Raw genomic sequence first — 26,720 nt, 5'->3', positions numbered from 1 at the left:
GCCACCGGTGACGAGCGGAGGCGAAGATCTTATCGGCAGAAGGAAGTACTGAGCTACTGGGCTGCTCTTCTCTGAAGCCACCGGATTTACCAGGTACCGAAACACGCTCTCCTGCTCACACCGCCTGGCGCTAAAGCGGCCGCAACTTTTTCCACGGCACAACTTCGGCCCGGCAGAGCAGGCCCTCCCCTCTGGGCAAGCCCCCTCCCCGCGGCGGGCTGAGCCGCTGGGGCTCACGCGTGCCTCGCAGCAGTCGGCACACCACCGGAGCACGCCCGCCGGCGGCCCCCCGCTGGCCGAGGACAGCCGTTGCCGGGGCACCTGGGAAGGCTGTGCCGGGGCGGGGCGGGGCGGAGCGGGGGGGACAAGCGCAGCCAAGCTCTTGGCCAAACCCCAGCCGCTCCCCGCGCCGCGGGCGCGGCGATACCTCGCCCGTAACAGCACGGGCCGCTGCCGGGCCCCTGTGCCCCCCACCCCGGGGTTACGTGACAACGGCTGGGGTGGTCCCACGCGCGCCCTGAACCCGCACGCGCTGATTGGCTCGCTCGCCAACGGCCGGGGGAGGGGTGGGGAGGGGAGGGGTGGGGTGTCAGCCGGGGGCCCCTCCGCGCCGCTACCTGCCGCCCGCTGCGGCGAGAGGCGGGCGCCGGGCGGGGGGGTGAGCGCTCGCCTCGGCGCGCGGACTCGAAGGCGGCGGGCGGCACGGGCCCCCTCCGCACACAGACCAGGGTGGTGCGCAGCGGGGGCCTGACGAGCGGCCTGGCTGGCGGGAAGGTGCCCAGGTCATTCAGCTCCGCGTCGGCAGGAACACGCTGCGCTTCCCCCCGCCGCCGGCACACGCAGCTGGAAGTAAGCGTCTGCGCGGTGCTGGGGTGGGGGCACAAAGTTGAGGTACCCACATTGACGATTATTATTTTAAAGCCTCTGTGCTTATTTGGCACCTTACGCTGCCCCTCCAGTTTAATCGCAGAGCAAGGAAAGGGGACCCAGTAGTTTTCACGGTCCTTATATCATAATTACGAGTTTCTGAGAGCAACTCCAACTCGATGTTGGCAACTCCTTCACTTCTGAGGAGAAATGAGCAGGCAGAAAATCTGAAACGGCAAACTCCCCCCGTATCCTGTAAATTACAGTTTGACTAAATGGTCTTGAGAAATACACTCAACGGAGCAGTACAAAAGTACTGGGTCATGGGGCACTTCAGCTGCTGCATTGTCAACAGCTTATTTTGAGAGCTCAGTTTATGTTCTTAAAAATTGCTTAGGCATCATAATGCCATCGTGCTTCACACCGAGATCCAGACAGTTTTCATAAACTGTTTCTTTAATTTTAAGACTAACTGGTAAGGTTCAGGTATTCAGAGTAATTCTCTGCCAGCAACCAGGGCACATTTCTCTTTAGGTCTCCAAAATGATCAATTTTGCAAAGGGCACAGCTCACTGGCGTTTTCTCAGAGGCGGTGGTAACTACCATTATCACAACAGGACCTGTGCAAACCTGACTTTTGCTTTGCTGCAGACTTCCAGGTAAAAGGAAAAACCCAACATACTCCTGGAAATCACATCAGTGATTCAGTATGTGACATTCTTCTGAGTAAGTTTTAAGCTCATTCCTGGCATAGAGCTTGAAGGTCACTGTGGTTTAAGAAACACAAATACATTAATATATATCCAAGAGCACAGGTCACGTGGTCTGTGATATTATCGTAGCAATTATGTTGTTAAACCACTCTCCTGGCTGAATTCTACTTCAGAGAACTACATCCCAGCTATCTTTGCTTTTTCTTTAACACATTTGCTTTGAGAAGTTCATGTGCATACATACACACACAAATAAATGGAGGTTTGACAGACGGAATACTCTCTACCTTTGTGGTCAGAAGGTAATCCGTATGTAAATCTTACAGTACATAATCTCATACAAAAATTCAATTGTAACTTAAATGCCCACACAGCAGTCTGACATACTGATCCTTGAATGTGATATTCTTCAGATGAAATGGTCTCCTACTGTAAAGTAGATTCATGCCTGTTTTGTGTCCTCAGAGGATCAGAGATTTGCTCCATGGAAAGGCAAGATATTTCTTCTGTTCTCAGAGCTTCAATCAGTAGATGATTACTTTAAAATATAACTTATAATCTGAAGGAGCCATGCTAACAGAGTTGCAAGATGATGATGGCTAGGATGGGCCATATTGCTCCCGAGGGAACATGCCCAGCCAGGCGTTTTTAAACTGTTGTGCTCAGATTCTTGGAAGATCTTGCAACAATAGTAACTTATAAATTGGATTTTACCATTGGAACCAAATGAAGGGACGAACTTACTGCCTCAGCGCAAGCCGGATCTTTGAAGTTCTGTTGTACTTCAAGATATGCCTTTCTCCCTTCAAGTTAGTACGAGTCCACAAACCTAGCTTGGCCTTGAAGCGGAGTGAAAATAATTTTCTTAAGCTGTTCTTTCATATCTACTTTAAGCTCATTTAATTTGCCATCTTTCCTGGGTCCATATTCCTGCTCTTTACAATGAGCCAACTAGTGGAGCTTGTACAACCACACAGTGAGTTTACACAAAAATTAATCAAGGCAAAAAACCCAACTCAACTAAAAATGATACATGTTCTGTCATACAGTATCAATTATTTAATTCATTTCACTACCCACTCATATTAGCTCAACTGCTGCCACAACCAAACAACGGCAAGAGAGCAAGACCACACATTTTTCCAGTAGCTTTCACTTGGATCTATTTTACGTAGATCATTGTAAAATCACAGCTTGATTCCAAAAGCTTTTCGGTGTCCTTGTGGGATCATGAATGAGAAGGTTCCTTAGCGCTGACAGAGCATCTGCTAGATGGCGGGGTCAGTAGACAAAATTAGAAAGGCAAGCCAGACAATCTAGTGTAGGAAGCAATTCCAGAAAAGGAGAAAAGCTTGCTAACATAGTCGGAAAGAAGGACAGCAAATGGAAAGCTATGAAAAGTCACTGTATGAAAAGTCAACATATGTTATGCAAACTAGGTAGTAATCAGAATCATTGGGTTTAACAAGTTGTCATCAGTGAGAGCCTGCTAGCAGTTGCACATGAAAAAACTTCTTTCATCTGAGCTGCGATACGCCAAAGGTGTGGCTATCCTGTATGAGCAGCTGATAGGAATAGCAGCCCTATTTAAGGCACCATCTAAATGTACTTCCCTGTTATAATTGAAGTTTGTAGCTGTTAGAGCAGTTTTTGGTGGTGCGAGTTTTGATTTCTGTTACAGCTAGTAGAGTATTTCTAGTGTCTTGTTCCAAGCCTGGGTCATAACTTTTGATCAGGATGATCTAGGCTTTGGGTGCTTTCACTAATTTATCAGACATTTCTATTTTTAGAAAGTTGTAGTGTTAGTGAAGGTTTTGGTCTGATAACCTCAATGGGGTTATCAGACCATGGTAATTCTCTTGCTATTTTTCTCTTGACGCACCTTTGCCATAGTGGCCAGGGATGGAATGTTCCACTTTCCGAAGCAATGTGACCTATAACGGTGTTAGTTTTTGTGACTTTATCACTATTATCTTCCTTCAGTGGTGCATGTTCTAGGGTGACTTTTTGGACAACTACAGCTTTCATTTATAAGTGGGAGGCAATAAAACTCATACTCGTGATTACAGAATGGGACCTGAAAGTGTAAGGCTGTAGGATTGAGAGAGTGGATAGTAAATTAAGGAGAATGGGAATCCTCTTTTTAAACATGATCTTTAAGTCAGGTTGAAGAAGACTGGATTAATCTTATTTGAGTGCTTTGGGTTGTCAGTAAGGTACCTCTGAGGTTCCAGTTTTTCTGCAAGAATAGGAGGAATTGAGAGCACCCAGTAGCCACTGCCTCCTTACGTTTAAGGACCATAGGTTTGTGTACATTATATGCAAGACATCTAACAAAGTTAGTAGCTATGCTACTAACAGATCTACCTATCCAATCTACCTCTATACTGACATTTCTTCTGTAAAGGCTGCTTCTGTTAAACCTTTTAATGTCCAGCAGTCAGCCTTGAGCTGAGCAAGGTGGAAAAGAGACAAGACTAGAATTCATGAAAGAGGAAAAGGAAAAGCTTAGGAAAATTGTCAGAACCTAGTGTAGAGCATGAAGTACCCGGGTGTCACTGGTTTTGGATTTTGCCAGTGCATTTCTTAGGTTATTTGCCAGCTATGGGTTCCCCACCACTTTCAGTGAACACTCAGGCTGATCATTACAGCTACTGTGAGTCATTTTGTCAGTTCAAATGCCAAAGGTCTGTGGGATGGATTGAACGAGTCCAGTCCTAGTAATGATCCATGTAGGTGTAAACATGCTGCCACTTGATGGAACATCTGTGGTTTTTAGTCTTGGAAATTATAGGCAAGACATAGCTTGTAGGTAAAGGCAATATCTTTTATCAGACCAACTGGCACAGTTAGGAAAAGACAAGGTTTTGAGTAGACTTGAAGAGGGTTTCTGCAGAAAATCACAGAATCACAAAATGACTGAGTTTGGAAGGGACCTCAGGTCCAGCCTCCTGCTCAAAGCACAGCCAGCTGTGGCACTAGACCTGGTTGCTCAGGGTTTATCTAGTTGGATCTTGAAAGCCTCCAAGTCTGAAGACTGCACAGCTTCTCTGAACAATCTGCCGCAATGTTTGACTGTTATGATGGTTAAAAAAAAAAAAACGTATGTCCAATCAATATCATCTCTTGTTTCAGTTTATCTGTGGTCTCTCATACTCCTGCCATGCACTGCTGTGAAGAACCTGGCTCCTTCTCAATAACCTTCTCAGAAGTACAGTCAATCTGTTATTACATTCCCCCTGAGGCCATCTCTTCTCCAGGCTGAAAAGGCCCAGTTCCCTTAGCATCTCCTCACAGGGCAAGTGCTCCAGTCTCTAACAATCTCAGTGGCCCTCTGGTGAACTCACTCCAGTTTGTCAATGTCCTTCTTCTACTGGAGAGCCCAGAACTAGACTCAGTCTAGAGTGCTGAGTAGAGGTGGTGTAATCACTTCCCTTGATCTGCTGGCTCTGTGCCTGTGAATACAGCCCAGGGTGCTGTTGGCCTTGTCTGCTGTCAGGGCACAATGCTGGCTTGTGTGCTGCTTGCTGTCTGGCAAGACCTCCACCTCCTTTTCAGCAGTGCTGCTCCCTAGCCGGTCAGTCCCCAGCCTCCACTGGTGCAAGGGTCTCTTCCTTCCCAGGTGCAGGACTATGCATTTGTGCTTGCTGAATTTCATAGAAGTTCCTGTCAGTCCATTCCTCCAGCTTGTCTAGGTCTCTCTGGATGGCAGCCCTGCCCTCAAGTGGACTGAATTGTCATCCCAAGTTGATGCTGCCTGCAAACTTGAGGAGAGTGCACTGTGTCACCTCCCCCAGACTGTTGATAACAGTGTTAAAATGGACAGGTCCCAGGATAGACCCCTGTGCTACTCACTGCCAACCTCCAGTTACAGTGCAACCCATATTCTCTGAGCCTAACCATTCAAACAGCCTTTTACTAGATGGATATCTAGTTGTCCACCCATCCAGACCTCAATGTCCCAAACTGAATGCAAGAATGTTGTAGGAAATGATGTTGAAAGCTTTACTAAACTTAAAAAATAGCAATATCTGGAAATCTGTCTACTTTTTCCTATATTATACTAGTTGGTCTAATAAAAGGCATTATTTCTACTTACAGATCTTGTCTTGACTGTGTCTTTAAGCCACTGCAGTTATGACAGTGTTACCATGTAGAGATGCTCCTTGAAGAATTGTGTACTCCAAAATTAGGAGATTCAAGTCTCATTGTGTGTATGGATGTCAATATTGGCTTTAACTATAAAACAAGATACAATTTCTTTCATAACACCTCTGCTTCCATTCAGATCATAGTATGGATATGATCTGAGGGTCAAATAAGGAGGCATACTGATGGGAGTTGTCATTTTCAACTGCTTTGGTTACAGAAGGTAGATGGCTTGTAGTCACTAGGGAAAGAGGATTGTAGAAGTAAAATTGTGGTCTCATGGCTGAGATAATTGAAAACTGCTTGTGCATCTTCTATGGACCCTCCTAGAGTCCCTTGCCCTTCAAGTAATAATGCTGAAAAGAGCTGTCTATGTATCTATTGACTGCATTCCTCAGGTTTTGGATGCTGACTGGGCATTCTTTTACCTGCAGAAATTGCAGAAATCTGAGCATTCACTAGTGAAAATTAAATAAAAACAGGTACTTCAATCATGCAAAGTACTAAGTAATGCTAATTGTTTTTTTGGAGAAAAGGTCCTCACTGTCTCATTTTAAGTACCACAAGTTCTGTGGCCTTTCACTTGTGCCTCTGCTCCCCCTTTTTAAATTGGAAAAACAATCTCACTATATTTCACAAAGATGATTGATAAAGTCTTTTCTTGACTTACAGCTGTGTCGGTGAGAATTTATCCAATTGCTTAGTAATACTCTGAAAATAATTGCATTTATGCTTGTGAAAGTGCTCATATATTCCAGTGATGCACAGTATACATGAGTGCATGATTTTGCAACCCAAATTAGAGGTTTCACATTCAGTCCAGGAAATTTGACTCTGATAGATGGTTATATGCATCAGGCAGTGCATTCAGTGCACCAATACCTGAGTTTCATCAGTACCCTGATTGGGATTCTGAGCAGAGATGAATCCCCCCAAAATGGCCAAATTCCTCTTCCCTTTTTCTTCTTTTCAGACAAATCTTACAAGATGAAGTGAGCCAGTCCAGGAAAATTTAGATATTTCCTAATTTTTAATAAATTAATTTCTCCTTCTATTTTCACCCTGGACTCCCTAAAGGACTTAAAAGTCATCAAAGAATCTAAAATTTACCTTAAGAACTATGCCTAAGTTTATCATTAGTTGTTTGTACAGATAATTTGCAAGCTGCCGATTGGCAACAGTCTTGCACTGTCAGCTATGTGTAACTGAACTGCTTAGAGGGATTTTTTGGTTGTTTTTAATCTGGAAGACTTTAAATAACAGTGGACTAAAATTAATTGTTCCAGTAAGAAAAGCAATGAACATATATCTTGATAAAATATAAAAACATCGTCTGGTAAGTCAGAAAATCTTATTAGCTGGTGGCATTCTTCTGAGTAGAAGCACACTTTGATTTGTGTGGCTTTGAGCCTCAGTCCTGCAAGTAATACCTCAGCCTTTTTATTGATTAAAGATTTTGATGTTTTCCTATTTAGGAGAATGCTGAAATACAGTAAGCACTGGTCATCTGCCTAGAAGGATCATCTGCCTACCTTGCATTAATGTCCAGCTGTTTCAGAAGTAGCACACCGTGGGGCTATTATGATACTGCAATATGCAGTGAAAAGTAATGGTATTGCTAACTGAAATCTGTGTTCTGTATCACTAAAACCAAAATCACATTTAATTCTGGCATCAGGGGAAGATAAAAGCTTTTATTTAGTATAACCAAGTGCAAGAGCATTGTCATCGTAACTTCTACTTCCCTCCAGTAGTCCATAGCAAAATAGTTTTCTTTCCTTTATGGTCTTTCAGAATTAACGTACTTGATCAGTTTTGATTCAGGTCATCAGGATGCTTACGTGTACACACAATTTACAATTTATTTTTATAAGAATTGCACAAAAATTAATCTCCTTCCCTTCCTCCTCCCACTCCCCCCAAAACCCCAACCATGCTGCAACACCTCCTTTCTTAAAATGCATGTGTATAAAGTATGGATAGATAAGGTGAAAAACAGCTGGTACCCTTGAAATAACTACTGTCCAGAAACAGTGAGACTCAAGATACAGAAAGGAAAAGCATAACATTACTACTAAGAATGCCTCTTTTTGGTTCACCATCTGATTTAAAAGAACAAAACAGCTACTTAAACAGGATGTAGATAACATCATCCCAAACGTCCCTTTGTAAACGTTTTCCAAGGAGACAGTGATTAGCTACTTCCTTTACAGGATATCTCTAGGTTAGCAGCAAGAGGCAAGACACCACTCACTAGAAATATATGTGTATTGTTTTAACCTTTTAAAAGCGGTTTCACAGATAAATTGCTGTGGATATAACAGTCCCTTTGAAAGTATCACAGGAGGAAAGTTGGGCTCACAGAAGTGGTTTGGGTTTTTTTGTTGTTTAATGTAATATTTACTTAATTTTTTTCTGTTTAGCAAATAGCAGCTAAAATTACAGTGCTCCTTTGAGTTGGAAAGAAATGTAGACATGATTTCCATGTGGTTTGTTTCTGACAGAGCTGCTTCAAAATTTCCAAACTGAGTGGGCAAAATTTAATTTTGCTGCTGCAGTGTTCAAGACCAGTATTAATGATTTTGCCCTTGTTATTTGCAGCGACAAAGTCAGTGGTAGGGATTGTGTGAAGAAGCAGGAGTGACAGTTGAGGTGAAGAGAAATGAGGAGTAATCACAGGGGTTTCACAGGATGTGGGTGTGTAGGAAGTGGTGTTTCTCTGCCCTTTCTGATCTCATCTGCAGGGCAGGAACCTTTTCCAAGGGGATTTCACCCTGAAGTGCAAGGTTGTGCTGATTTGAACTAAACACTGGATTGAGTGCTGAAAATGTAAGTGGACATGATACGCCACATAGACAAGGCCCACACTCCTCCTCTGCTGAGGGACTCTCCTTTTGCATCGCTTTCAGGGAAATGCTCTTTTCCCTTCTCACCAGGTTTTGCTTGCCCCTCTCTGTTTCTCTCAGTATGCTCAGTATGTGAGTCAGCTGGGGAAGAGGGGAAGTGAGAGGAGAGGGGAGGAAGAGCATCTTCCCTCAAACCCATTCCAGCAACTCACTGGAGCCTGTGGTGCTGGGGGATTAGAAGGAAGCAGAACAGGGCTAAGAACAAAGGCAGTGTGGCTGCAGATAATAGCAGTGGCTGCCAAGGGCTTTCTGTCTTCTGTTGTTATTGATACAAGAATTAACAGTAAGTTGACCATTATTTAAAAGGAAGAAAATAGTCTTAGTTGTGGGCTGAAAATGGTAAGTTTACCAGCCATATGTATGCATGAAGGGAAAGATTAATCTTTCTAGGACTCCATTTGTCTCTCATGTGCTCTTTTGTTCTCAGTTAGTCTGTATACTTATGGCTTGACCTAGAGGCTATTTGCTCCACATGTACTGCAGAAGGAAGGGTGGTTGACTGAAGAATTTGTCTGATGCCTTTTCAGTTGAACAGAACTGATATTTCATAACATATTTGGAGCTAGTTAGAAAAAAATCCCATTTTTTTCAAAACTGTATACAAAAATGGTTACACACAACAGTACTTTGTTGAATTTCTACTTTGTCCCTGAAGAATATCATCAGGATAGGTCAATGCACTGGTCAGTTTCTATAGTTCTTAGGGTTATTAAGAATGAATGGAGAAAATACCTTGAAGAGGTGGGTGACCGAAATACCAGCAAAACTGTGCTCAGACTCTTTATAGGAGAATACTTAACACTCCTATGTTGATACCATCAGAATTCTACTTACATGAAGGGAATGTAAAACTTGTTCCTCAGTTTGCTGGATTTAATAGACACTTTGCAATAAATTATGTTGGGGACAGGATCAGGCAGATGAATGCAATAAAGAAAATTTTGAGTAAGCAGAGAGATAATGGACCACCTTCATTTGTTGTCCATTGTGGCTAGATGTAAAATGAATATGGGGAAATGTCAATTACTTAGACCTAAAATGATGCAAGTTTTCCTGAACTCCTAAGACCCTTTCCTTCTCCCCGTTTTATACCTCCTTACCCTCCCAGCTTTAAAGCAATGTATATTGTTTACTGTTTTAAAGGACAACTCAGAATAGCAATATTGTCAAGCATTACTGCCACTTTTCTGGATTAGAAGCATTATCTATTGCCAGCTCCAGTTTTAATCGGGGAGAGTAGCTATAGCAGTACTGAACAGAATGTAATTGCGAATATATACCAAAACCAATGCTCAGTACCATATGAATAATCACATCATTTAAAGGTATTTAGGCACCAATTCAACAGACACATTTAAACCCACTCTTATTTTAAAATGCCAAACAGGGACAGGCTGAAAATTCATATGCTGAAAATTAATCTGGTTTAAAAGAAATCCTTATTTGTTAGGAGCTCCTCGAGGGGCAATATTAAGGGGTTCTTGTAAAGCCCTAGCCCAAGTACGTTGTTAGGTTCAGGAGCTTAATCTCTAATTATAGGTGTCTCTGTGAACATCTAACTTAGAAAACAATGCACAATTGTCAAGATATGCTGAGCACCTTTAGTGTTAATATTTCTGGTAGTCAGGCTACAAGAGGGTTAAGTAAAGTATCCAAAACTTTTTGTAGCCTCAACTAGAAGTTTTTTTCAAAATCATTATTTTGCAGCTTTTTATTTTGCCCCTTCAATCATCTGTAAAAAGGAGTTAACAGTACCTTTTTTTAAAACTTTTGAAAGCTTCTAAAATCCTGCGATATAAACATGAACAGTGAAGTCTTATGATAACCTGAAAATAATATGGTAGTGAAAGTTAGAGATTCTGTTTCTGTCTGAAAAGTGTTTGCTTGGGTGTCTTTTCTCTCTTCCTATCTACCTGTCCTATTTTATCACTTCTTTGGAATTTTGAAAGGAAGGGTTGTTAATGTTTGTTCAGGATGACTCACAGGTTAAAAAAAAATTGCTGTGTGCTATTTCTTTGTCAAATACAAACACATTTTAAAATTTGAGTTTAAACTTAGTGGTATCTATCTTTAAGAGGTCAGAAAACAAAGAGGAGGAGGGAAAAACATTGCCAATAAACTGTGTGACTAATGAGTCAGAGTAACTGAACTAGTATTCTTAATGCAGATTGTTTTACATTGCTTTTAAGAACATGCCAGACACTATTATTCTCAGCATCAGTTACAGAATATTATTTAAGAATGTGGACAAAGAAGTTTAATGCATGTTTCCATAGTAGAGAGAAATGACAATAAAGAAGGAAAACTGTGCTTAAGTGGACATGTCAGACTCTACCAATATTCAAATCACTATTTTACAAGGTGCATACTATTTGTATTCAGACAGGAAGGTTGTTTAAGTGCTTTTGTCTCAGTTTGTAGTTGTGGCAATGAAAAAATAGTTCAAACTCTTAAACAAAATAGGTCTGTAGATCCCTCAGCTTTTTTGCAGGATAGGTGGCAAAAAATAGATAGTAGCACCCTGTAGGAGTAATTGCTGACTGAGATTCAGAACCTTATTACCTCTTTTATCTAGTTTTTACAGTTTCTTTGACACACAATGTATTTATGCACTAGTTACTGAGGATTCAGTTTGACCCACCAGTGGGAAGCATTCATGTGCTGTGCTGACTTTACAACATCGTTCATCACCGTTAGAAGTTGTGCAAGTATGTAGATGTGCTAGACCATTTCATTTTCATACAAATTTCCAAGACTGTGCTATGCTAATAGTTGTGGTGATGATTCTCAGATAAACAGATACAATTTTAATGTTTGACATGCTTCCATAGGAAGTTGTTCCCTTGGAGCTGTGTCGATTGCAGAACATGCTTAGGTACACCACACAGGACTGAAAGAGTAATTTCATTGATTTTTTGTTTTGTTTTCATGTTTTAACTGCCTGTATTTACTTATATACAGTTCAAGTTAATATGCAGCCACCTTTTCAAGCATTGTTTGTATCCCTCAACACTACTTTCATCATTTACCTCATTCTCCTGTTCCTTGAACTCTAATCTCAGTGGTTTTGGAAACATCAGGGATTAAGAGGAAATTCAGGAGGTCACCCCAGCAATTTAACAAGCTTATCTCAATCATGTGCCTTCTCTCTTTCATTTTTCTGCCATTTATGTATAGACCAGAACATGTTGGGTTTTTTAAAAATTTCATTTTATCTGTGGTGCAAATATCTCCTTTTCCTTTTTTATTTCTTTGTATCTCATCTGGCTCTTTGGCTCTCACAAGGCAAATTATTTAACAGGACAACTATTCAAAGTGCTCTGCAATTAGTTTATGGAATATGTTTTGAAAAACAAAAAAACCTTCCCACTCTACAAAGTCCTTGTGCTATCTTTTGACTGATTAAATACTATGATTTTGCAAGCTTAATTCTTTTAATCTTTTTGATACTTTGAAAAATTGCTTAAAGAAATCTTTTAATTTGAAGCTATTTAACTTCGTTAAATCTTTGTCAGTTGTATTTTTAATCTTCCATGGCTATATGATGGCAATTTCTGATTTTCTCACAGTTTTAATGTAGTTAATCATGCAGAACCTGGGGCAGGTAGGGAACTACCAACATTGTCATTTTATTAATGGACAACTGTTCAGCAAGATTGACATCTCAGTCCATAGAGTATTTTGTATTCCAAATTCTTTAGATCCAAGTTAAAATTCTTAGTACCCTGACATAGCTTCTTCCTTAATCTGATGGCATCTAAAGCTCTGTTTCTGGACAGGCTAGTAAGCCCCCAGCACTCAGAATCCATAGACTGTTTGCTCTTCTGGCTATGTTGCTTGAAAAGCTTGATCCAAGGACTACTTAATACTAAATATAACAGAAATGGAACCTAATTTCTCCCCTTCCCAAGAAAGTGTTCTGGTAGTTGGCTGTGTCGATGTTTGTTGTGTGTATTCCCTGTGCACACGAGGTTCTTTAATTATTGAACAGAAGAGAGTAAGAGCACCCTTCTCTTTTAAATATCCTACAGCCTGGCATTTAAGACATTTTTCCACTTAGACGTGGGAGGTAAGATTTGAATTTCCACAGACAGCAGAAGGAATTGAACCTAGGCATCTCATATAATGATATCATGAGTGCTAGAGCACTCTCTGTAAGTGAGAGCATCTCTATGAGGGCTCCTAGCATTGCTCCTAGCAATAGCATCCTGAGCCATTGAATTTAAATACATTACAAAAACAGTGTTCACTTCCTTGCCCTTTGAAGGGAATCTATCTTGAGGAGAGATTCCAGAACTTCAAGCAAAAGAAGTGCCTCCTTTCAGCAAAGATCACTTATGCACCTCAGATGATGTAATTTAAGATATGATCTCTCAGAAGGAATTACTATTAACTATGTTCAGCTGCTCCCAATTCAGAATGCATCCTGTCAATCTGAGTAATTTAAGGTTCTGGATTCTGCTCTATGGCCAAGCAGCTAAAATGGCTTGTTACTGCTCATAACTTCTAGTCAACACTGTGTTTCACTGGATCTGAGCTGCATGACATGGTCAAGGTCACAAAAGAAAGCAGTGGAAGAGCAAAATACTGAATTTAGATGTCAAAAACCTGATACTAACATCTTAACCAAGAGCCAGCCTTCCTCTCTCAAATATTTCATTGTAATCCAATAAACACGTCATAAGCATGCTGTTGACTTATGCTTCCATCTTTCCTTGATTACATCACTTTCTTGCATTGCAGTTGTATCGCTACTGTTTGAAAGTACCACCCTCTTTAAATGTGTAATTGCAGTGATTTCACAATCAGCTTTATCTGTATTCATTACTATAGCAACCAGAACAAAAACATTCCCTAGCCCATCCCATGTAAAAAGGTCTTAGAGTTTCAGCCTCTCTCCTTCCATTTTATGCTTATGCTGAGTGAATGTGTGTGACACAATGGAATTTGTGTGCTTTGGTTTGGTTGAAGGCTGCTCACATTAGTGAGGGTGGAAAACTGAATTATGCTGGAACCCTTGTTTTAAAAAGGGAAACAAAACTTCTGACCTGCTCAGCAGTACTCAAATGAAACATGTACCCTCTCTCCAGCTTCATTCACACACTCTTGGCAGGGTACCTCACCAGCTAGGAAGAGGAGCAGTGCTTGTAAAGCAACAAGTAAGTTCCAACATGAGACAGATGCTCAAACTGCATATTCTAATGTTAGAATTTGAATCATTGCCTTCCCTGAGCCTCAATGAGGCCTTGTATACACTAATATTTTTGAGTAGACCTTGCCTAACTATAACATCTGAGATGACTAATATAAATATTCTCAATCATGAACATAGCTTCACCCCAGTTTTCATCTCTGTTTCCTCCTTCTTCCTCTAAATACAGCAGTGGGGCTTTCTGCTGCTACCAGTTTTACCCTCTGAAGCACAGAGGAAATCTGAACGGTCTTGTGGCTATTTATAAAGACGTGATACCCATAGGCTGAAAGGAGAGATCTACATGCCGTCCATGCATGAGCAGTTATTCTAGTTCATTATTTTATTATGAATAATACTGTATTTGGCTTTCTTCCTTTAAGATCCAGTTCCTAATGTTGCATTGTTTCATGAGATTCCATTTTGTTGTTGGGTTTTTAATTAATAAATTTCTTAATATGGAGGAAAACTCTAAAACCTAACTGAAGAGGTCAGTGAGTGGTTCTGTTAACATCAAAACTAAAGTAGTGTGATTTCTATCGCATGAATTTTCTTGCTCTCAGGCTACAGTCTGGCATCTACACGTGTCCCCCTATTTTCACAACATTTGTATTACATTACCCTTGAGACCAATACCTTTGAATTACATTATCTTTGAGACCAATACTTTGTGTCCAATTTTGCTACAGTTTGCTGACAGGTTCAAAAGTTACTACTTGAACACATGTGCAGGCACACGTACATGCCCACTGTGATTGCACAAGTTTCATTTCCTTCATTTCCTTTCATTTCCATTAGGAAACCAGACTGAAAACAAGAGGCAAAACCAGAGAACTCAAAATTGTGTCCCCTAATCCACCAGGCTAGCCACATTCTAGCAAGTGAAAAAATGGAGTATTTAGTTTCCCCTGTAAGTTCTACAGGTAAAAAGCAGCCTGATCCACTGCTTGTTGGGCTTAAATGCAGGAAATCTTGATTCCTTTGTTTGTTATTAGTCAGTTGTGTAATTTTGGTCAAATTCTCATCTCCCATTTCCCCTTTTGCCTGTTTAGACACAGTTTGGTCAGGCAGGAGCAAGCACTTTGTCCATGTCTTTACAGTGTTTAGCATACTGATGCCCATGAAAGACTCTAAAAATAAATTCAAATACATAGTGCAGCATTCCTTTAGTTGATTATTGTACAATTAACCAGAACAGAAACAACATCTGAGGACTTCAGTCACAAATACACGAAAAAATAGAGCTGTTCACAGCTAACTTTTTTAACTCTTCCTGCTGATTAGAGGGGATTTGTTTATCGACTCTGTGGACAATTTTGAACTGGTACATCTTTTTCTGGATCATTTAAAAGCAGAAAAAAGAAATAAAATAAATTACTCCTTATGACGTATTAGCCCAAATTACTAGTTTCTTCTACTCTTAAGCACTCTTCTTAAGGATTCTTCTCTTAAGCACTCATTTCTTTGGCTATTTAGAAAACACAAGGATCCTAAGAGTGAATTATGGTCTTACTTACTATTTCTCCTTTTTCTAAATTGAGAATGAAAACTACATGGAGAAATTGTCTAGTTTTGATGTTGCTGGTGGTGCAAGTGCTGATAACTGTAGTAGAGTTTCTTAAGTGAGTTCAAAAGAGCTATAAAAGCCTGGCTTGCTCAGTACCTTACTGTAAATAGACCAAGGGATGGGTTCTACGATAAGATAGTGAGTGTGCACCACACCCTAGATTCAGTTACATCAGAAAAAGTGACAGGTTTTCACTCACACTGTCTCTCTGAGATGCTGTTTACCTCTTCTTTTCTTTCAGCACGGACTAAAATAATGGATTAGTGCCTCAAGTTTAACGTCTATAAATAAGGGTTCTGAACTGTTAAAAAGCTATCCTTGGCTGAACCACAACTGACATAGTCTCATTTTGCATGAAAAATGTGTGCTGTGCTTTGGACTAATATAACAGTGATCCCACAAAGCCTATGCAAATTATGAGGAACAGCCAGTGAAATTTGAGCTTAGTTTGGATTAGATGTCCATCATTCTCAGTTTATGTTAAATCAGTAGCAAGTTTTATATTGACAAAGCCACCTCCTTCCTCCAATTACTTTTAGGTCTCCTTCTTCTTATGTACAATGTGTTTACAAAGGCCTATTTCTCTTTCATGCACTATTCTAGGAATTTCCAACTTCTGATTAATTTTCCTACCTGATTGATAACTCATCAGAATTTGTTCCTGATTCATAAAAGGAATTGTAAGAAAAAAAACTTTGACAACAAGATATGACTAGTATACACAGCATCAATTAATGGCCAAGTACTAAAAAAAACCCTTTAAGCTGGCATTAACTGATGCTCTATGTAAATTAGCATGAAACACAGTACCAATGAGTACAGTTAAGCTGATGTATAGAGGTTGGAATAGTAAGGAGAAGCAAATATGTTGTTTGTGCGAGGAATGTGAGAACTGTCATTCTAGAATGCATCAATGCTCTTTCCTTTCAACCTCAAACCTTGCATTTATACAATACCTTGAGTACTTCAAGCAAGACTTAAAAAAAAAAGTGTGTTTTTACTTTTTACTTAAGCAAACATTTCCCTCGTGATGTTGTAGACTTTATAATAGTCTATTTTGTACTTAGACTGCTGTTTAGGAAAGAATCCCAAGTAGTTGGGATTCAACGTCGTAATGAATGCAACAGTACTGTCATGAAACAGGACCTTTTCAGATCCCCTAGGTGGAAAGAAATTTTACTTTGTGGCTTAATTCTCTTTCCACTTCTTTATTTTCAAATGCCTTGTGATGATCTTTGAAGCAGCACATTGTGCAAATTGTGTGCAGTAACTACAGAACACTGTTTTAAAAAAAACAGGTAATGCCTCTGTATATTGAAGATCAGAGCTGAAGCACAAGGAAACTGGTGCCAGGGAAGGCATATAAAATACACTACATGGATGTTTTCTGTAACTTAGATATATGACACTTGTACCCACACAGCTGTACATGGAGTAGAGAAGACTTTTTTTCAGGTTTTGGGCAGGATAAGAGAGATATGATGTATGTTTTTAGAACAAATCCTTACAACTGAGATAAGTGAAGTTGCTGTGTAAAAAGCTTCAGATGATAAATAAGGGAAGTAACTTGACAACATAGAAAATATTACTTAACATTGTTTTGAAAAAAAATAGCACATTTATCCTTTCTTATCAGCACATTTATGAACAAAATTAATTTACCAAGCTTTGCACATTTATAAAATCTAGCTCATAGCTTACTGATTCTGACATTCATTAAACATTCATTATTAGACTTACTACATCTCTTAAAATGACTCATGCACTTGTATGCAGAATTTCAATAACATCCTGGTTGCTAGGGTACATGTGATCACTCTGACATATAAAGTATCTGTTAGAAATAGGGGTTTTTTTAAGTATATAATGACAAAGCTGTAGGGTTTTTTATTCAATACATGTTTCTGCCAGTAGTTAATTATGCAAAACAGTATGACATTGTATGCCTTCAAATAAATGTTGAGTTGTATTGTACACAATCCCTTACTGATACGTATGACATTTTTTTTTTTCCATTTCAGTAAACAACTTTTTATTTCTGCCATATGCATGTGATGTAATAGTTTCCCAGGTGATTTTCCTTGACTTTTTTTCCCCCACTGGCCCACTCTGTCAAAGTTGTTGCTTGCCTATAATCAGTTTTTATCTTTGTATCAAGCTTCTCCTAGCTTTTTCTGAAGGCCAGTACAAAAACATTACCTCAAATGTGCATACAGCTGTTGATATATGCTTCTGTATCTTAGAACTACAGGCTTGTTTATGCACATGGCACTGTGTTTGTCCCTGCATGAAATGCTTTCTTGCAGAGACTGGGGAGATTTGCAGGCGCTGTCACTCTTTCATTAGTCCAACCTTCTCCAGAATTTATGCTCGTAGATAGTGTGACATAATCTGAGCTTTAAGACCAGAGCTGTCTCTGCCACACTGCTGTTTAATTTTAAATTGTGTCCTGAAAAACCTGTGTTAAAAGAACCACTAAACCTGCAAGGTGATGGGGTCAGCATATGAGAATACCAGAATTCACGCTGCCTATAAAACTAGAGGTGGGTTAAAGAAATTATTTTTTTCAGTTCCGTTGCAAAATCAAAACAATCAGAAAGTACATTCATTTTATGTCAATCCAAAAGACTTTTTTCTCTTTTTTTTTTTTTTTTTTTTTTTTTATACTCAAAATATGTTTCTCTTAGTTCGGATTCACAAAAAATACTTCATTGTGAGTCACTAAGAATTTTATTCATTTATTCCATGTAACATTTGGGTCTTTTCAATTGTTTTTAATTTAGCTTGCTAATGGAACAAGGCATGATTTTTCAAAATGAAACATCAAAAAAATTTTGTCATTTATGAAACAAAAACTTTTCCCTTAATAATAGCAAAAAACTAGAGTTTAATACTCCATACCTCTTAGTATTATGTATCAGATTCAACTAGTGTTTGCAATTTGTGTTAGTACAGTAGAAAAATACATTTTTTATTATTAAAAAAATTCCCTAGATAATCCTTACTTTAGTGTCCAGGTAAACATGCATCATTAGACAGTCTTTACCTAAATAAGAACATATTATTTGTGCAGGACTCCTGCCTAATGGCTGTACCTTCAGTGCATATGATAATCAATGCTCTCTAATTATTGAAAGCACTATATTGCGAGGGAGGAAGCTAGCTAAAAGGAAGAGAAAAAGTGGCATTGAAAGGGAAAGTGCTGTTACAAGAGTATGATTATTGGAGCTCTTCAAGGGTCAGTCTTTAAACAGTTCTTGTTTAATAATGTCATTAATAATCTTAGTATGGAGATACAAGAGTGTGGTAATTGAGTTTACCAATAGCAAAAAATACATCTATCATTAACACAGAAGGCAGCTGCAATATCCAGGAAGACCTGGATGACTCTAAGGACTGGAATAATATACGAGGGATGAAATTTAATAGTATGAAGTACAAGTGCTCTTTGGGATTAATACTGAGAGTTTCTGTTAATTTGTCAGCTCACTGACTGAAAACAGCTGTGGTGGGGACAACTGTAGTGAGTGGTTGATCACAGAATGATTTATGAGTCACCGCTGTGATATGGCTGTGGAAGAGGCAAGTGTACTAGATGACATTGGTTGCAGTAGTGTTGGAAAGCAGTTGTGTTATCTGATGTGCAGGAGCTCTCTCATCTACAATAGTTCTTGGCATCCAAGCTCAAGAAAGATGAATTCAGAGTGAAACAAATACTGTGGAAGGAGGTGCTCCATTTCTGTGCTATATTCCAAACTGTCATAAAATCTTTGTTCATTTAGCTGAATATATGAAATTTCATTCTAAAGGAAAACTTTAGCATAAGAACAGATAGAAACTTCCCATGAATAAATTCAGATTGAGCATTAGAAGTTTCTGGCAAAATGGTCAGTAAAATCCAGAGATGGCTGGGTTATGGCTTCTCCTATTATGGGCAAGCAATTCAATAATCCTTAAGACCAATTTGGAACATTTAGGAAAAGGATTAGATTATGTGGTTGGCTGCAATTGCAGGAAATTAGATTTAGTGATCCATAGCATAATTTAGGTCTGATGGTTGTATGGTCCTATGAACAGTTTGCTATTTTCTGCAGTATACTGCTCCATGAATTATATACAGTTTATTGCAGTCTGCACTGAATACAGAATAATTAGCTTCCATTTTACAATTTTTGTTGTTATTACTTAATTCATTTTAGTAAAGATTGAAAGAAAAACTGTTTATGTTGTACACATGGAATACCAAAGTACTGAGAGTAAAACCCAAACAGTTAAATCAAGTAATGTTGGATGTCCCATCTAAGATACCTATAATCTGGTTTCCCAAGTATTTAGAAATTTATATTTGAATCATACTTATCACTAACTTCTGCTGAGGAAACTCAGCTCTGCTGCAAGTCAGACCACAGGTGCCTTTTTTTTTTTCTGTCTTGAGTGATACTTAGATTGAGGAACTGTATGGAAGAGGCAATTCAATATAAAATCCTACATTATGTTCTATAACACTAGTTTAAGACGTAGCAAAAGACCATATTTCTTTTCACCTGATTTGTCCCTAACAAGTAGAGATGTTCATCCAAGAAATATTTTATCTCAAGATGACTGTTAAGGGTTGAAACTGAGATGGTGCCGACATGCAACTTATGCAAAGGACTTAACTAGACAACACAGTTGAATTAGTATCACTTGTTAGCTGCTCTACCAGTCAGTGTTATTATCCCCCTGAGTTTCGGTTTAGAGGATAGCTCCCACAGGCTCTAATTCCACTATACAGGGCTTCAGTGGTAATGCCAGTCTAAGGCATTGTTGTCTTTCCCATGCCTGGACATTCATTATTCCAGTGCTGCTGTTCACGTCCCCTGCCTTGTACCTGTACAGCTGTGGGGCTACGTTGTGAACTAAGTCAGCCAACTGATCTGCCTTATTTGTGCACATTTTAAGTCCTCCAGTTCACAGAATGACTCACAAACTTGCTCTGGCTTAACCTAGAAGGGGCACATGCGCTACCACGAGTCCGGGAAGAGTCAATCTGAATAGCTCCTCAAGCCACGGTATCATAGAACAATGACTTCTGGGTATGTCTGTGTTGGGCACTAGATGTGTGACCATTGCTTGGGTAGACAAAAGAGTTCAACTGTGAATTGCTGTTTGGTAACAGTGGCTGTAGTCATTACAAAATTATCAGATGAAACAAGTTTTAATCAGGCAAATCCACACACCATCATCTTAGTGAATTTAACAAGGCATGAAAAGATTGGATATATATCCACTGGTACTGTGCATAGGTTGAGCCTTCTCAGTCTACAGAAGTCTAGAATGTAATTTAACACAGACAATACAATGTATTTTCTCTTGATTTTACTCTTAGAGATGGTTCCATTGTGGTAGCTGAAATTTACAGAAATACCCAGCTAGTGGCAAACAGTGGCATGAGGACTTTCAGCCCAAATAGTTGCAGTTTGCTAGTTAGAAACAAGAAAAAATAAGTTCTTATTATGGAAAATTATAAGCATTATAACACTTACAAAATGCTAACCCCATAAGCATTGCACTTACTGCCCTTCTTAAAAAAAAAGGTGGGAATGTTGTTTTTAAGCTGTGGTTCTACTCTGTCCTTACATGTTCTGCTTTGATGTTGACACAGCCTGTGTGAGCGCTTCTAAAAACTGTGATATGATAGGTGTTTTTAAAGTGCGTTTCTGGGAAATCTTTGTGCCTGTCAGGTAGTTATTTTGTAAAATCTGACAAAAAAGGGAGCATTAATCTCATCACCAGATATCAGTTTCTTCTTTAACTTTCTTTCTCAGTCATGTGCAAGTAGTTTCTATTTAGTCAGAATTCCTGAACAGTCAGACCTGAACTTTTCTCACACTATAAGGTGCTGCAGGTTGCACAGGTGCATTTGAGAAGCGTTTTCTCTCAGATGTTTATTGAAGTCTTGGACTTAAGCCAGAATTTGTGTGTTCATGAACTTCATGTTACAGTATTCTATCAAGCTCACCTGCCATATACTTTAACCAAAGGGGTCATTCTGCTTTTGATACCATTCCTTTCAAAGAGAAGTTAAAAACTGGAAATTTTAGGAGATGAGTTAATTATAGTAAAACATTTATCTTCCTTTTTGCATATGCTTCTCATAGGTATCACGTAAGGCAAGTGCCCGTGTTTTCATTTTACCTAGTGCTGAGCAGCAAGTGGTAAGTTGAAGGATAGCCCTTCAAGTTACTTTAATTATGGAAACTGAGAATGACTGCTTAAAGATGAATCCGTGTTGCAATCTTTTTGTATTTTGTCTGTGTAAATTTTGCTCACCAACTTACTTGCTAACTCAACTGTGGTCTTATACTGAGTCTGAAAAAGGCACATGTGACAGACGGATTTCAAATGAGTTAATGAACTAAACTAACCTAACTTGAATGTAAATGCTATATGCTGCAACATTGAGACATCTAAAAGTCTTTAACTCATTTATAGCCTAGGTTTGTGCTTTAGAAAGCACGTTTCTGGTTTGAAAATGGGGAAAACTTATAAATAAATAAAATAAAAGCAAATAGATATTGAAACATGAATTCTAAATGAGTAACGGTTGAAGTCCCATTCTCAGTCCAGGCTTTTGTGTAAAGGAACACCACCTATATTTCAAATAGTAAATCCACGGGATGAAAATTTAACTTCTTTTCCTCTCATTCTAGCTAAAAGTGCAAACAAAGCTCCCTGTGAAGTAAACACTTACCCAGTAAGAAAAGTGTCATGGAAAATCTACATTTCTTTAACAGATAGACTCTACTTTTCTGTTTGTATGGCATGTAACACCTGACAAATAAGACTAGACATTTTTTAAAGAAATTCTACAATTGAGAATTATATTTCACTCATTGAACAAATTAATTGAGGGAGAGAAGGGACTAAAGTTCAGTGCTGCATGCATCACTGAGTAGAGAAGACAAAACCACATTTCTTATTGAAAAAGTTCCCAGGCATTGGTTCACCTAGTGCAAAATTTATCCTATTAGAAATATTGCTTTGGTTTCACTTCTCTTCTTTCTCTTCCATGCTCTCCCTCTCCTCTCAGAGTAGTAATTTATTTGCTGTCTTTTAAGAAGCCACAAATGCGTCCCTTGTTATATAAACAAATAAATTATACACTCTTTAAAGAATAGATGGAAAGAAGATCACAGTAGAGGAGGAGGAAGGAACTACATGGCCTTTCTGCTGAAGTGGTATGCCATGTGTGCTTAATGGGAGACTACAGCCTTCTTACCCTAAGTCTATGCCTAAACAATTCTGTACCTTGTAATCTCCATGATTCACTGATTACTTTAAACTTAACCACCTAAGCATATAAGTAACACTTACAATTTAAAAATGCAATTTAAAAATCAGCCTTAAACTGTAGCCTGCTGTCTAGAGTAATCATCTGTATTCTGGTTTCCACACCAATATATATGCAAGCATTCAGATGAAAGACCAGGGATGTGGACCTCTATCTTGTTCTTGGGTGAACACCATAACCAATTAGGTGCATCTCTTGCTGAGTGCATGAGATAGATAATGCCCAGGCCTGAATATTGTTTTCCTACAGAGTGTCAAAAACTAAGACAAGAACAGACTAGATGATACATCCTCCTATTTTGATCTACTTTAACCCTCACAAGAAAAATGTAATGTATATATTTGTCACAGAAAAAAAAACTTTTAGTGAGTGCCTAAGTTGCCTTGCATTCAATATTTAATTATGTATTCAAGAGAGAATCTCCACTATATGCCTTTCAGGAGCAGTGCAAAGGAGTAATGATTTGGAAGAAGCAGATTTCAGAGATTACTATAGATAAGTACATAAAGTTTCAGATGTTATCAGCAGTGTTTCTGAGCTTTGTAATGGTTGATTAAAGAAGAAGCTATGTCACTCAGCACTGACGCAGAGAAGAATACATATCCTTAGGCTCTGAAGAGATCTTAAATAGATGTTCCCTTTACAGCCTGAGTATGTGTTGGAACTAAAATGGAAAGAGAGGAAAAGAACAAAAAGTTCTGTAAGGCAAAATCAAAGGCCATTAGAGAAAGAGCTTTTAAAAAGGAGACAGTAGCATATGGCAAAATGATCAGGCACTCCTATATAGAAAAGAATAATATTCAGCTATTAAATGGAACTGATTAACTATATTTTGAAAGCAATAGAACATTCAAAATGTACAAAACTTGCCTGTGAGGTGTTTTCTCTTTAGTTAAAAACTATTTTTTAAAACGTTTACCAAAGGATAAACATTTATTACTTCTCTGAATTTGTTTATTATTTTTAATGGAAAATAATAGTTATTGTTCATATATTGCATATAGGTAATGTCTGGTTGTTCTAGGCTGAAAAAATATATAGATAAAAAGAGTTCAGCAGGTCTACCATTTTAATGCATTTGAATAAAAATACCAGAAACTCCACATGGCTTAGTAAATAAAAGAACGTTTTAATTAAATGGAAACATTGGTTGACAAAAGAATGACCACTTTTAGTCATATCACTTTAACGAGGTCATTTTACATTTAATAACTCAGACCATTGAACACTGAGATTAACTGATAAAATTTTTCTTAAAGTTATTGCTAAACAGTATTCTTCTCCATTGAACCTGGTTAAATCTTTCAATATATATTCTTGTATCTCTATTTTATGCTAAAAATGGCCTCTCTGAGAACATACTGACTACATGGCAAATTTTTAAGTATTGAAAACTTTAAAATGGCCTAAAATGCTAAGTGCCATTCTGAACCTAGATCCAAACTCTTTCAAATTGTAATGTTATTTGAAATCTGGACTCATTTTGAAATGCACATCCTTCATTTTAGAAATGCTTTCTCTAGTAAGCAAGCAAGAGCACAACTTTATCCAGCCATCCAGTATTGCAATATAGTAAGAGAGAATTTGGCATGCCAGTTCCTCTTAACTGAAATAATCTTAGCATGATGCAAAGGGTAAATAGCAGGGCACATTTCAAAAGGAAGTAAAGGGCCCGTTAGGCTCTTCACTCCTGTAGGCTCTTCAGAAAATTCAGTTACAAAGAATATCTAATCAGGCATATGATGTTTTATATATAGCATACCATAATTTGTTGGGTTTTGATCTAGTTCTTAATCTCCTTGTGAGCTTGATGTGTTAAAAACAGGCTAATGTATAACTACAATTAATTGCATTAGTAATTGAGGAATAAATTCAAATACTGGACTTGGGAAGTGTGTAATCCAGAGTAAGTCTGGTTGTATATCAGGACATTAATAACTCAAATGTTAGTAGATATATTATCAATTAACTGCTAGAAAAAATGTTTTTAAAATTGAGGCTGTTTTTGAAATTATTCCTAGATATTGCCATATTTTAATTTTATATCTTTTTTTCATTATCAATATTTCAGAATAATTGAGTCTGTAGATAAAAATCAATACACAATGTCAAAGAGTGTAGAAATACAAATGTAAAGAAGTAAGTTCCTAATTTATTTTTCTCAGTTCTGATTTTTGTCTTGAATTGCTGTTTTAAGGCTGCTCAGTGTATTTGCCAGGGGACTAACAACTCATATTTTACTGAAAGAAACAAGTTACTTACAATAGTAACTTGAATGCATGTTATACTGGAAAGCATATGCACCTCATTGGATGGATTAGAACTGACATTTTGCACAGTACCTGGCCTGCACAAAGAAAAGAATCTCATTCTTTTTTTTGAAATTTTCATGTTTTTCATCCAGGTGACATGATTGGTGAGGTGCAAGACTGCTTTGTTCTTCACAAGACTCATCCAAGTCATTGGATAGAGTGAATATCATGTCCTTTTGGAAGATCATGTCTTCATCTCATCTTCACCTTGATAAAAAAGCAAGGAACAAAGTTGGACAAGCAATATGGGAACCAGAAGCCACAACTGCGTTGGCCATGCCAACAAAACTGGCAAAATCCTGTTTGACTTGGAAGAAAAGGCTAGGAATCAGAGAGAAAGGTATTTCAATACCAATATATCAATATCAGTTAGGAATGAGATCAACACTACCCAGGAGCCAGAGAGACTTGCTGCGTTTTGTTGTTTGGGTTTTTTTTTCTGAAAACAGGTTTTTCTTGGAAACCACCCATCTGAATCATGACAATTTTTCATTTATATTTCAAGAGAAATTTCTGTTTATATTGCCTTATGCTAAGTTTATGGTACATCTCCCTGGAGCAATATATCTTACTCCAGTGTATGTTTTCAGAACTTGGCTGATTCATGATATGTGAAATAATTTGCTTTAGCCTTTTTGTTTAAAACAAAAACAGCTACAGTGTTTGTTGTCATAGCCTGTATTAACTGTCTCAATGTGTGTTACGTAAAAGAGTATGAAGACCTTGCTGGTCACCCTATGATCTAATATATGTATATGCTTCTTCACTGAGAGCTTGCTCTGCAGCCTATCTGTGCACGCTCTGTCACACAATAATGTGGTATCATCAGGGTGATTCTGGTGCCTGTTTTATGAGACATTACTGAAGAGAAATGGGGAGAACGTGCTGAGGTTATCTTCCGTTTTTAACTCCAGTTTTGAAAGTGAAGATTTGTGCAGGAAACCTGCGCTGACATTCTTAGGTTCCCTGCTGAAATACCCGGAAAGATAATATGCTGCTACATCCAAGACCAGTCCTATGGATTTCTCAGGAATCGTAGGTGCAGCTTTGCGTCCCTTAAGAACATGCCAAGTAAAGGATCTGTAGAGCATTTCCAATGATGTAGGAGTCTGTCAGACAGTCAAGGCAATCAGAATGCCCATCATTCACTGCATGGTTCTCTCACACACAAAGTAATAGATGAAACCAAACAGCCTGAACATCTAAGGAATACTTTTTGGGAAATGACAAGGAAAATCAATTGGAAAAAAATCAGAAAAAAAAAAACCTTTACTAGCCTAGCTAACTAAAAAGTCCAACTATAGTTACATGAGTTAGGAAAGTACAATAATGCCAAAACTGAAGCTCCGTAGAAGCAACCCACCCTTTATCCTTGGTGCAATGCATGAGGGGTGAAGAAATGCTTAAAAACTGTCCAAGCTCTTGCACGTGAGGAGCAACACACCCACAGCAGAATGATCTTTTGGCTAGAACTGGGGTTGCACTGTGTTGACACAGAATGATTAACTTTCAACTCGAAAAACAGGTAAGCTTTCTTCTTGGTTAAGAGTCTGCAGAACAAGAACTCTCATACTGTGAATTTCTCAGATGTGACCTGAAATGAACACATTTCTGAGAGTAAGCTCTTATACTCTGACAACACTGGGTGGCATTGTGCAATATGTAACATTATAAAGTAATAG

The 26,720-nt window shown here is 38.6% G+C and overlaps 1 long non-coding RNA gene across 1 annotated transcript; it reads left to right on the top strand.

Annotated features, from left to right (window-relative positions):
- Positions 1-30: 30 nt before the first annotated feature.
- Positions 31-26,262, top strand: LOC143163485 (uncharacterized). Its single transcript, XR_012995908.1, has 2 exons — positions 31-93; positions 25,131-26,262. It is a non-coding gene; the product is annotated as an uncharacterized LOC143163485 (long non-coding RNA).
- The last annotated feature ends 458 nt before the right edge of the window (positions 26,263-26,720 follow it).

Source organism: Aptenodytes patagonicus, chromosome 7 (assembly GCF_965638725.1).
Source record: "Aptenodytes patagonicus chromosome 7, bAptPat1.pri.cur, whole genome shotgun sequence".
In the NCBI taxonomy this organism is placed as follows: Eukaryota; Metazoa; Chordata; class Aves; order Sphenisciformes; family Spheniscidae; genus Aptenodytes; species Aptenodytes patagonicus.
The sequence above is the reverse complement of the archived record's forward strand: the minus strand, read 5'-3'. Positions and strand labels throughout refer to the sequence as shown.